This window comes from Cavia porcellus, unplaced genomic scaffold (genome assembly GCF_034190915.1).
Source record: "Cavia porcellus strain 051 isolate PalLab524CR breed Dunkin Hartley unplaced genomic scaffold, mCavPor4.1 scaffold_17, whole genome shotgun sequence".
NCBI lineage: Eukaryota > Metazoa > Chordata > Mammalia > Rodentia > Caviidae > Cavia > Cavia porcellus.
In genome coordinates, this window is record NW_026947500.1 from 55,342,117 (window position 1) to 55,356,164 (window position 14,048).

General features: G+C 34.3%; 1 non-coding gene and 1 pseudogene across 1 annotated transcript; one reads left to right on the top strand and one right to left on the bottom strand.

Annotated features, from left to right (window-relative positions):
- Window positions 1-9,151: 9,151 nt before the first annotated feature.
- LOC111755655 (U6 spliceosomal RNA) lies at window positions 9,152-9,254 on the bottom strand. The gene has a single exon (XR_002790209.2). It is a non-coding gene; the product is annotated as a U6 spliceosomal RNA (small nuclear RNA).
- A 2,940-nt stretch (window positions 9,255-12,194) lies between these two features.
- LOC101787208 (olfactory receptor 8K1-like) lies at window positions 12,195-13,173 on the top strand (annotated as a pseudogene).
- The last annotated feature ends 875 nt before the right edge of the window (window positions 13,174-14,048 follow it).

The following is a 14,048-nucleotide window of genomic DNA, read 5'->3' on the forward strand; positions in this document are numbered from 1 at the left end:
GGAAACCCTGAATGAACAATATAATAAACAAACAGAATGTGTGAAGCAGATTCAAAGGGATATACAGGAAATTAAAAATTCTATTGAAAGTTGACAAAACCACATTAATGAACGGAAGATAGAATTTCAGACCTCAAAGACAAGATTGTGGCTAGTGAACAGGAAAGGAAAGATCTTTTAAAATAACAAGGAATCAGGAAATGACAATACAACAACTTCATGATAATGCAAAGAAAAGTGACATAAGATTGATAGGGATAAATGACAAAGAAGGGGACAACACAAATTATATCAACAGGCTATTTACAGAAGTAATATTCCCAAACATGAGAATGGAAATTGACATAGAGATCAGTGAAGCATATAGAACTCCAAATAGCTATAACCAAAATAAAACTATAGCCAGGCATATAATAAATAATCAACATCCCATTAATCCAATATAAGAACAGAATATTGAAAGCTGTAGAGAGAAGAGACAGATCACCTATAAAGGAAAGTCTATCAGGATCTAAGCAAACTTCTCAGCACAAACAATGAAGTCAAGAAGAGCGTGGAGTAAAGTATTTCAGATCCTAAAGAAAAAGGACTTCTAACACAGACCAATATACCCTGCAAAACTGTCCTTTAAAATGGATGGAGAAATAAGAAATTCTATACAAAGAACACCTGAAGAATTTCATGGCCACCAAACTAAGCCTGCAAAGAATACTGAAAGATATTCTAGATAAATGTAAGAAAAACCACTAAGCAAGACAAACAATTAAACAGAGTGAAAAGGTGAAGAATCAACAGCAGAAAGATAACATGTCAAAAATAAACACACACACACACACACACACACACACACACACACACACACATATATATATATATATATATATATCAGTTATAGCCATTAATGTAAATGACCTCAATTCATAAATAAAAAGAAACAAACTAGTGGGATGGATCAAGAAACAACATCTGACCATATGCTGTATATGATACAACTAACCCATCTCACCCAAAAGAAAATTTATAGACTGAAAGTCAAAGGATGGAAAACAATATTCCATGCAACAGGATCCCATCCAAAAATCAGAGGTCGCTATTCTGTTTGCAGACAATGTGAACTGCAAACCAAGAGTGATCAAAACAGATTAGGAAGGTCACAACATTCTAGTTAGGGGTAAACTTCAAGAGGAAGAGATAATAATCTTAAATATATATGTATCAAATTCAGAATCACCCAGCTATACAAAACAAATATTTACAGAAATGAAAAATCAAATGAGCAATAAAACAATTATAACAAGAGACATTAACATACCATTGACACAAAGGGACAGGTCAGCTAGACAGAAAATCAGTAAAGAAATAACATAACTGAATCGCATCTGTGAAAAAAGGGATTTGGTGGATGTATACAGGGAGTTCCACCCAACTAAATCAGAATATGCATTGTTCTCAGCAGCACATGGCACATTCTCTAAAATAGATCATATATTAGCCAACAGAATATGCTTAAGTAAATGCAAAAGAACTGAAATTATCCCATGCATGTTGTCAGATCACAGAATCATGAAACTAGAAATTAATGACAACAGAAACTTTAAAAACCCCCACAAACAATGTAATTTAAATAATGCACTCCTGATCAATCAGTGGGTCACAGAGGAATTTAAATAATAAAGAATTTATGCAAGCAAACAAAAATGCAAATACATCTTACCAGAATCTGTGGGAGGCAATGAATGCAGACCTCAGAGGAAAATTTATTGGGGTGAATTACCACATCAACAAAACACAACAAACACAAATAACCTGATGCTATACCTCAAATATATATATAAAAAAAAGAAGAACAAGTCAAGCCCAGGTCAAAAGATGGGAGAAAATTATACAGGAAATTTATACAGCAGAAATTACTGCAATAGAGACTGAGAAAACAATACAAAGAATCAATGAATCCAAGCATTAGTTCTTTGAAAAAATAAATAAAATTGATAAGCCCCCTAGCCAACCTTATTTAACAAAGTAAAGAAAAAAGTCATATTCATGCAACAAGGATGAAAAGGGTAAAATCACTACAGACTCTGTGGAGATACAGATGATCATCAATACCTATTTTAAAAACCTCTACTCTCACAGGCTTGATAACACAGAAGAAATAGACAGATTACTAGAAATATTTGAATTACCAAAACTGGATCAAGAAGATGTAAAACTGCTGAGTAACACAATTTTAATTAATGAAATTGAAAACATAACTAAATTCTTACCCAGAAAGAAAAGCTCAAGTCCAGATGGATTTACTGTGGAATTCTACAAGAAATTCAAAGACTTAATGTTGACACTCCAAGCATTAGTTCTTTCAAAACTGTTCAATGAAATTGACAGGGAAGAAATTCTGCCTAACTCATGCCTCAAAGCAAGTATCACTGTAATACCAAGACCAGAGAAAGACCCCACCAAAAAGAGAACTACAGTCCTAATGAACATAGATGCAAAACTTCTCAGTAAAATATTGGCAAACAGAATGTAGCAAATCATCAAGAATATTATACACCACGGCCAAGTGGGATTCATCCCAGGAATACAGGGATAGTTCAACATATGTAAATCAATAAAAGTAATAAACCATATCAATAGAGCCAAAAATAAGAATCACATGATCATTTTTATAGATGCAGAAAAAGCTTTTGATAAGGTCCAACACATATTCATGATAAGAACCTTACAGAAAATTGGAATAGATGGTCCTTACCTCAATATAATAAAAGCCTTCTATGACAAATGAACAGCCAGCATCATATTAAATGGTCAAAAAATGAAAGCTTTTACCTTGTAAAAAGGAACAAGATAAGGATGCCCATTATCACCAGTCCTATTCAGTATAGTACTGGAAATACTAGCCAGAACAATTAGATAAGAGAGACAAATAAAAGGAGTAAGAATAGAAAAAGAAAAAGTTATTTATCATTATTTTCAGATGATACCATGCTCTTTGCAGAAGAGCAAAACTCCATTAAAATACTCCTAGATATAGGAAATAAATTCAGTAATGTAGCTGGATACAATGTCAACACTAAAAAATCAATAGCATTCTTATAGACTATAACGACAAAATCACTGAGAGAGAAATAAGACAAGCTACATCCTTCACAATAGCATCCAAAAAATCAAATACTTAGGAATCAACCTAACAAAATAAGTGAAAGATCTATTCAGGGAAAATTATGATAACCTGAAAAATAAGTCAAAGAGAACCTCAAAAAATGGAAAGACATCCCTTGTTCATGGATAGGAAGAAAAATCATTGTGAAAATGACCATTCTGTCAAAATTGTTATACAGATGTAATGCAATCCCAATCAAAACACCACTAGCATACCTCAAAGATCTAGATAAATAATTCTTAAAATTCATCTGGAACCAGAAAAGGCCTAGAATAGCAAAGGCAATTCTGAGCAACAAAGGCAAGGTAGGAGACATCATAACCCCTGACTTGATGTTACACTGCAAATTTACTGAAATAAAATCAACATAGCACTGAAATGAAAACATATCTGAAGAGAAATTGAATAGATCAAAAGATACAACCACAACTACAAACACACTCAGCCACTTTATCTTTGATAAAGGGGCCAAACATGTCCAGTGCAAGAAATATAGGCTCTTTAATAAATGCTGCTGAAAAAGTTGGCTCTCTATATGCTGAAAACTAAAACTAGACCCATGCCTATCACCATGAACTAAACTAAAGTCCAAATGGATCAAAGACCTAAATATTAAAACAAACACTAAATCTGTTGGAAGACAAAGTAGGTAGAAGTCTTGAAGACATAGGGGTAGGTAGAGAATTCATGAACAAGAATCAAACCACACATGAAATACTCCACATCAATAACTGGGATCATATCCTATTAAAGAGTTTTTACATGTCAAAAGAAATTGCCAGCATAGAGAAAAGAAAACCCACAAATTGGGAAAAAAATCTTAGTGAACTATTCCTCAGGCAAAGGAGTTCTGTCTAGAACATATAAAGAATTTTTAAAAAATCAGATCCCCAAAATTAAAATACCCATTCTCAAATTGACATCTGAAATTTAGGCACAATTCTCAGATGAAGAAATACAAATTGCAAATAAATGCAAGAGAAATGCAAATTAAAACAACATTAAGATTCTATCTCCAGAAAGAAGGGCCAGGATCAAGAAAACTACCAACAACAAATGCAGGAGAGACTGTGGGAAGAAACTCTTCTGAACTTTGGATGAGAGTTCAGATTGATGCAGATTAGTAACCACTGTGGAGGTCAGTCTGGAGATTTCTCAAAAAGCTGAGATTGGAAGTCCCATTCGACCAAGCTATTCCACTTCTGGGCATATTCCCAGAAGAACTGAAAACATCATAACTCAATGATATATGTGCACCCATGTTTTTTTTTTTAATTTTATTTTGAACGTATACAACAGAACAAGTCAGAATAAAGCCAACTAAGATGGTACAGTGAAATTGATACAGAACTTCACAGCAGGTTACCGGGATAACAGTAATAGGTATCACAGTATATTTGTTATCTTTAAAATAGTTGTTCTTTCAATCATGTATATCAAAATGAGATGAAATATAGAACACTATAGAACTTATCCAAACAGAATATTGAATAGAGCAGTACCATTAATCAAAAAAGAGCAAAACAGTACTAAAAATATTTGCCTTCAAAGAAATGGTAGAAGGAAGTCCCCCTTATTTGCTATGGTCAACCTCCCAGGAGATGCTCAAATTTCTGGTTCCCATTTGCTAATGGTGGGGGGGAGAAGGATAAGGGAAGTGGGATATTTGACTCTAGACCATGTAGCAGTAGGTTCACTATTGCTTAGAGGGAGGCAAGATGGTCATTTGTTTTCACAGCGTCCTCAGTTCCAATATGGTACGGGTCTCAGGAGCTGCTGCTGGTTCTCCCCCTGGAAGGGCTGCAGTCTGCCCTACTGCCTCTGCTTACCAGGGAGGGGAGGTGCTTGCTTGGCTTCCCAGAGTCCTAAGTTCCAGCATGGTGTGGATCTCAGGAGACACTGCTAGTTCTCCCCCTGGAAGGACTGCAGTGGGCTAAACTACTGCCGCTTACCAGGGAGGGGAGGTGCTTGCTTGGCTTCCCAGAGTCCTAAGTTCCAACATGGCCTGGATCTCAAGAGACACTGCTGGTTCTTCCCCTGGAAGGGCTGCAGTCTGCCACCCTGCCTCCACTTACCAGGCAAGGGAGATGTTTGCTTGGCTTCCCAGAGTCCTAAGTTCCAACATGGCGTGGATCTCAGGAGACACTGCTGGTTCTCCCCCTGGAAGGGCTGCAGTCTGCCACCCTGCCTCCACTTACCATGTTTTTGGCAGCATAATTTGTAATAGCCAGATTTTGGAAACAACATAAATGATCGTCAACTGAGGAATGGATTTTAAAAATGTGGTATTTTTATACAATAAAGTACTATTCTGCTATAAAAAATGACCACATTGAGATAATTTGTAAGTCAATAGATACCACTTAAGACCATACTCATAAGTGAAATAAACTCTTCTGTGTAAATACCATATACTCTCTCTAGTGTAAGAAATGATAAGATTACATAAGATACAAAAAAACTTAATAAATACAGTGAAAGAATAAGAATCTGCTTACAGGGGACAAATAATATCTCAGGTAAAATAAAAAAAAGAAAAAGGAAGTAAAAAATATTTAAAATTGTATAAACACAGAATAGCTAAAATGATTGTGCTACAAATTCTATAAGTTCTTGGTAATAAATAACATTTACAGCACTGGAACAATTTTTCATATTATTGTATGGTTATCTGAGGAACTCTAGAAGATCATTATGTAAAATAACAATCCTAATGCTCCTACAATCCAGTTTTGAAGGCCTATAGTGTCAGTGTTTGGGGCTGTTTGCTATTATTATTCATCTTTTTTGTTTCATGTTTTCCTAGGAATATTTTTTGTTTTGTTTTCCCTTCTAATACAAAAAGGATAGTTATACATGCAGACATTAATACATTCTCCTAAATAGTTTATGAGAATCGATTATATAATGCATGATGAAATGAACGGCTACTTTGAAGAAAAGAGACTATGGTACCCAATGCTGATTCCATAGTGTCATGCTGTGAAATCCAGCGATACTATTATTCTTTCTTCAGAGTGATTTTACTCTGTTTTGTATTGTTTAATTTCAACATACATGAAGGCATGGACAGCTACTTTGAAGAGATTATGACAGCCATTGTTTTTCCTATTGTCTAGTTTTGAAGGCCTACAATGCCTTCATCATCCCTTTCTGATCAGCTCAGTACTATTTTGTTTGTATGAATTCACTGGGTATGAAGATAGGGACAATTAGTTGGAAGAAAACAAGAGACAATATGATAGACAGTGATGATCTGTTGTCTTGCTTTGAATCTGTGTCTCTTGCATTGTTTTCTTCTGATCTGCTTTGTTGTTTTGTTATGTTTAGTTTTACCCTCTTTAAAATAAAATTTAAAAAAAATAGTTGTTCAAGAAAAGCTTGTGTTAGCTCCAAACCACTGAACAACAAATTAACTGCTGGTCAATATCTTCAACCAGCAGTTTGCAGAAAATTTTACATTTATGTGAAAGATACAATAGTCTATCACTTTTTATTGTTACTTCTGGGCCTTGCATTTTTCAGTATTAGTATAATGCAGAGTATATAAACTTTTCTATTTTGTTTTATGTTGCATATTAATCATTTTTATCTTTGCATGTTCAATATTCTTTTGTTTTATGCAAAATAATGTGTGGTTTTATTCATTAAGGCACATATAAACATTCGGTGCTTGATTATATCTATTTTATTCTTCAAACTCACTTTATAAAATAATATCTAGAAAAATGCATAAAATGTCTGTTTTTGTGTTTCATCTGAGAAGTCAGTGTCCTTCATTAAATAAGAAGTAAATAGTAATTATTTTCAGAGTTTCAAATATTTCCTAAATCATGTATTAACTACACTAAGAATAGTGACACTAATTCATGAAGATGGCTTCCTAAAGAAAACCTGGGTGACCCATCAGTACAATGCATTTGTGCAGTGCTGTGGACTGGCTAACCACTGCCAATTTTCATACTCAATAGGTTATTTGGATTCATTAAAGCTAAAAGTTCTGGGTTCTATCACTGCATACTATTTGCGCATTAAAATAGCACACTAAACTGTATATTATCTGTAATAAATGCCATTCACAAACTTTTTTTATTGGTACCGAGAATCAAACTCATGAACTTGTGCTTGTAAGGCAAGTGATTATGCCGCTGAGCTAAATCCCCAGCCCCCAGAATTTTTTTTAACTCATCATAATGATATATGTTTCATGTATCTTAATTTGATTGGCTAATGCTTTGCTAAGAATTTTTGTTACAAGGCCAGGGATTTAGCTCAGCAACATAAACAGTTGCCTGGCACACATGAAGTCATGAGTATGATCCCCAGTACAAAAAAACCAAAAGAATATTTGTAACTTTGTTACTGCTTTGTTAATTCTGTCTTGCTTGATTTCAGCATCAGGGTAATTCTGATGCCTATAAGGAGTGTAGAAAAAAATTGTTCCCTTTCAAATTTCTTGTAATATTTCATGAAGAAATTATATTCTTTCATCATGAAAAGTTTTGTGAACTACAAATGAAGACATCTGGCTCTGGATTTTCCTGTTTGGAAAATGTATTACTAATTCAACATTATAATGTCTGATCTATTCAAGTTTTCTAGGTATTCATGATTCAGACTTTGTTATATATGCCTGGAAACTAATTGATATCTTCTAGAGTTTTTGATTTATTGGAATGCAGCTGACTGTAAAACTCCAAAGATCATTTTTATTTCTGTGGTGTCACTTACAATGCAACCTGGTTTTTTTTCTTTCTGTATTCATTGGCTCTTTCAAGGAAGTTTTGTCCCAGGAACATAACGATGGTTCAACACACACAAATCTATAAACCTAACACAGCATATCAACAAAGCATGCAGAAAAAAAGTATGTGATTATGACAAAATATTAGATAAAATTGTATATCATTTTATGAAAGAAAACTGAAATCTCAGAAGTTAGAATTGGGAAATAAATTCAGCAAAGTTGCAAATATGTAATCAAAATACAAAACTCAGTAGCACTGGTATCAACCAATAATTAACCTACTGAAAAAAACTCATGAAAACAATTTCAAAAAAAATGGAAAAAAGTAAAATATCTAGGAATACATTTATTCCGGAAAGTGCGAAAAGTCTGCAGCGAAAATTTTAAAATTCTGATGGAGGAGAATGAAAAGGACTCAAGGAAAAAGACCTTCCATGTTCATTTATTTAAAAAGATCTCTTTTATATCTTTACAGAGTCCAAAGCAACCCATATCTTCTACTCAATGCAAATCAAAATGTCAGTGGCCTTCTTCACTTAACTGGAAAAGCAATTCTAAAATTAATGTGGAAGTACAAAGGTCTCACCTAGTCAAAATCTTGAGAAAAAATGACAAATGGTAATGATAAAATCTTATTTCACTTCAAAATATACCAATAATCATGTTAGGGTGTAGCTACATGCTGCATGAATTTAACAATTCCATAACAATCAAATGGACTGTTTTTGGTATAAAATAAAATGAACACAAGAGAATAGAGGAGCCAAAAATAACCCACTGAATGTATAAACAATGAGTGTTAAACAAAGCAGCAAACAAACAAATGAACAAATAAAGAAACAAGTCACTACCTTTAATAAATGGTGTTGGAAAAACTGGGTATTTACATGCTGAAGTTTGACACTTAATCCCTAAAACCTTAGACAAAAAGTAACCCAGAATAGATGAAAGAGCTAAGTATGATTTCAAATTATTGAAGTAAAATTTGGGGGAAATACTTGTAGATGTTGGTGATGTTTTTGTTTGTTTGTTTTGTTTTTAAAATTTTATTTAAAGAGAAAAAGCAAAATAGAAAAAGAGTAGAAATAATACATAATTTTAAAAAACAGTAAGAAATCACTAGTTGATGTTACATATTGTCCTCTTAGAAATAGTTGTTTTAAGTTACAAAAGTTAAGCATACAAAGCATACTTCAAACAGCGAGACTGCAAACAGTTCTGTCCATTGATCCAAGAAAAACTTAAAAAATGTGGAATGCATCATGAATTTGCATGTCATCCTTGTGCAGAGCCCATGCTAATCTTCTCTATATCATTCCAGTTCTAGTATATGTGCTACCAAAGCAAGCAATGCTTGTTTATTTTGATAAAACACCAAAAGTACATGAAGCAAAATTGAAAATAGACCAATGGTTTTATATAAGACTGACAGCACACAACACAGCACATGAAACAGAATGACAGAGAGACAGCCATGCCAAATAGGAAACAAATTCTGAACTATTCATCTAATAAAAAATTATTTGTAGAACTGTAAAGAGAGTTTTACCTGAATAGATGTTTTACAAAATGTGAAATTCAAATGACCACAAATTATGCAAAAATGATCACAACATTTATCCATCAGGGAAATGAAGTTTAGAACTATAATCATCATCTCACACCTCAGTATAAGAAGAAAACAAAATCCCAAAAGTTGTCTTATATGATAAACCAAAGCTATAAAACAGTTTTTAAGAACAAGATAAAAAGTAATCAACAGGATACAGGGGAATAGATTTTTGGAAAATAAGAAGACAATATAGAGACAGAGGGAGGTAAAGGAAAGGAAAAGAATTAGGGTATGTTAAATTCATGCAGCTACACCCCAACATGAGTGCAAACATGAACTGTGCGTGTGCACTATTAAAAAGTTTAAGAGACATGCAAACAATGTGGAATAGGATTTGGGGTAAAGGCAACTCTTACTATTGGTGGAAATGTAAATTAGTATGGTCAGTACAGAGAATAGCACAGAGCTTCTAAAACTAAAGTGAAAATATAACTACTTACTACGGGAGTCAGTTTTCCCGTTTTGTGGCATATACCAAAAAAAAAAAAAAAAAAAAAAAAAAAAAAAAAAAAAAAGAAAGAAATATATCAAAGAGACATTTGGCCACCTATATTTATTGCAGTAGTTTTCACAATAGCCAAAAAGCGACACAATTTGAGTGTTCCACACACATGATATGTATACATGGTATGGCATTATTTAACCATGAAAAAGAATTAAATCCTATCATTTCTGATAACATAACGGCAAATATACTTCCTTGAATTTCTGAATATTGGTGAAAAAGACAAATTCTTAAAATAGCTCCAGAGTAAACATAAAACATATACATATACGGGAATAGTGGACACTGATTTTTTTCAAAACCTATACATCTCCTAGGACATTATAGAACATTAAATTATGGTCTTATATCTAAAACCATTCTTGATAAATGAATTGCATCATTCAATGTTGTGTGACATATTTCTTGGAATTCAATCATGCATTTATTCATACATTGTAAAAACAGTCTCTGTTTAATAATTCCAGGACATTGTGTAATTGAACGGTCACAAAGGCTTATTTGTGGCTTCTGTTGTTTAGTGATATTGCGTGATCGTTTTATTCCATTAAGTTACTTTCCCAATGGACTAATTGGAGGTTAATTAACAGATAAGCAAACCACTCTCCCTCAGGTAATTATGTGCAATTTGTTTATCCACAAATTGCATGTAATCTTCAACAGAATGAGTCTTGAAGATGAAAAAGAAAATATGAATCAGCTCTTTAACAACCTGTCATAATTAGAACTGGAGGAGTCTAAAGCAGAACTCCAGTGAGGCAAATAGATACATTTATCTTTAACAGTTTCTAAGACAATGTAGTTTACAATGCATTATAACCAGTGATCTGAGATGGCCTTCAAATGTGCAAAATTACCTTTTTCTTTGGAAAACATGATCTTGCCCTGCAAAGGATGACAAGTCAGAATGAGCCTGCTGTTCACTTTCCAATGCTTCCTGCAGTCACAGCAGCTTAGTTTCTAGTCATCCATTATTTACATCAGCTCATTGCTTCAGGCATCTGTTTTAACCAGGATTTTGTCACTATTCTTCTGGTGTTTCTTCTATTCTATTTCTGTTTCCCATCTCCTCAGAGTCTCCTTCATGGAGAGGTGGCCTCGTAGACTGTGCTACATCTCTAGACTATTATTCATTTATGTCTTCTAAAATTTACTTATTCATTTATTTATGAGACAGGTGCTTGCTAAGTGGCTAAGTTACCCATGCTGAGTGCAACCTTGCAGTTCTCTGGCCTCAGTTGCCAAAGTGCTGGGATTTCTGGCCTGAGTCACCACATTCAGGTTGGGATTAGAACTCTGAGGTAAAATGGCACTATTTGAATCCTCCCTTCACCAGTAAGTCTAAGTGAAGTTTGTTAAGTTACTCAGTTCCCCGAGTCAGTTTCCTTGCTTTTCAATGGGGGGCTATTACTAGTTTCTTCCTAGTGTATTGTGTGGGTCATATTAATATTTGTAAAATGCTTAGAAAATTGGCATGCAAAAAATGTGCACACTTTAGTTGTTGAAACTCATTTGCATTCTTCTTCTGAGGTGATTTTTTCTCATTATTATCCATGGAGGGTAAAAGATTCATAACCACCCTATTCGGTCCACTCTTTTTCTGTATCAGGGTTTATGTGAGGTTGTTAGATGTAGTGATTCATCATGAAAGATGGACCGATGTGGCAAAAGCAGATGGAGATACTAACAGCATTCATATGCTCATATTAGAGTATTGGGTTTTATGATCAATAAATAAGCAGAGATGCATGGAAGGACATATTCAACAGAGGTTTTCAATGCCTTTCTACTCTTGCTTCTTTAAATGCATTTGAAGACTGACAGTAAGGTAAAGTCCATTGCTTAGATGCAGATGTCTGTTGTACAAATTACATGAGAAATTTAAAAAGCTAAAATAATAAATACAGTTGTATTGATGTAGTAAAATGACCTGGGATTTAAAGAAGCATGTATTAGTATCTGCATGAGAACAACCACTTTGAAATATCTTTCCATTTAAAGTTTCATTGAATGTGAGCATATCTTAATGTAATTTTGGCCTGGTGGGAAGCCTAACAGTCTACTTAGTATCTGATACAAAGATAACCATAGGTCATATATACCATACCACAAATTCTCTTAGATTTCAAATATAATTGGTGTTGATTTTATCCTTATATAGATTACCAAGATGAATTATATAGAAAAACTCAATCATACTGCAGTGACTCATATTAGTGAATTTATTATCATGCGGGTCACTGAAAACCCTAGCCTCTGGGGGCCACTTTTTGCAATCTTTCTTATTATATTCTTGGTCACAGTGATGGGCAACCTGAACATGGTCAGGCTGACCCATTTGGACTCTAAGATATACAGCCCCATGTATTTTTTCCTTAGACATTGATCAATAATTGAACTTGGTAACTCGACTGTCATCAGCCCAAAGATGATGGTAAATTTTGGAGTACACAAAAATATCATTTCCTATAGTGGTTGTGCCACCCATCTGGCAATGATTGAGAGTTTCATCATTGCTGAATTGTTCATATCCTCAACAATTGCCTATGATCGCTATGTAGCCATTTGGAAGCCTCTCAGGTACATGGTTATCATGGCAGACATGGTGTGTTGGGGCTTGGTTATTGTTCCCTACCTCTGTAGCACTTTTGTGTCAATGTTGTTCACAGTGAAATTGTTTATGTTGCCCTTCTGTGTCTCTAACATCATCAGGTGTTTTTACTGTGACTGTTTCCCTCTGATGACTATGTTCTGCTCTGATATGCATGAATTAGAGCTGATAATCTTGATCTTCTCTGGCTGTAACTTGCTGTCCTCATGCCTTGTGTTCTCATATCTCACATGTTTATTCTTGTGGCCATTGTCAGGATGAACTTGACTGAGGGGAGGTACAAAGCCTTCTCCACCTGCAATTCCCATCTGACCGTGGTGGCGGTGTTCTACAGCACATTGCTGTTCATTTACCTGCAGCCCAAATACAGCCACGCTTTTGATGTTGATAAAATGGCCTCGTGTTTTATACCTTGGTGATCTCAATGCTGAACCCATTGATCTACAGCCTGTGCCACCAAGAAGTAAAAGATGCCTTCAAAAGAACCTTAGCTCATTGATTCAAATTACCCTTGTATCATCAATCAGTTTTACTGTGATGTCATGCTCCTGGTAACATTGTCCTGTTCTGATACTCATGTTATTCAAATACTTGTCTTTCTGTCTTCAGGGGAAATTTATTTTTTTCCAGGACAATAGTTGTAATTTCCTATTTCAAAAATTGTCCTGTGTATTCTAAGGATACAGTCATCAGAAGGGAGAAAGAAAGACTTTTCCATCTGAAGCTCACATATGACAGCAGTCACAATTTTCTTTGGGACAGTGCTCTTCATGCATTTACAGCCTGGGACCAAGCACTTTCCGGACACTGATAAACTGGCTTCTGTGTTCTACTCCCTGGTGATCCCTATGCTGAACCCTATGATCTACAGCCTGAGAATAAGCACATGAAGGCGGCCTTCTAGAGCTTCACAACAAACCCATATGGTTCCTGTAAGTGAATGTAACTTTAGGCCCATGTCAATAAGAAGGAGAGAGATAGAAAGAGAGAGAGAGATTGGTTACTAATGTCACAATAAGAGTATTTTTCTTTCTTTTATAATTCCTGCCATAACATGAGGGAGATGCAGATTATGTAATAAATTAATCCTTGCTGAATTATAAAGAGTGAAGTAGAAATTCATCCATATTTCACTGATAAAGGCAGGTTATATATGAAAGCAACATTTCTAGCTGTAAGGAAAAGCACAAAATTCCAAAATGAATAAAAAATTTTTCAATGAAGGAAAAGATAAAAGACAAGTAAATAAAGTTAATCTTTTTTACTCTGTGACTTTCAATGGTTTGTTTTTTCTACCATGTAGGTAGAAATATCTACCATATAGGTAGTCATAGTGGATCCTGGATTCTTGAATAACTCTAACTATAGATGAATAAAATGTGCTTTACAGCCAAGTGACCAATTTTGAACTGC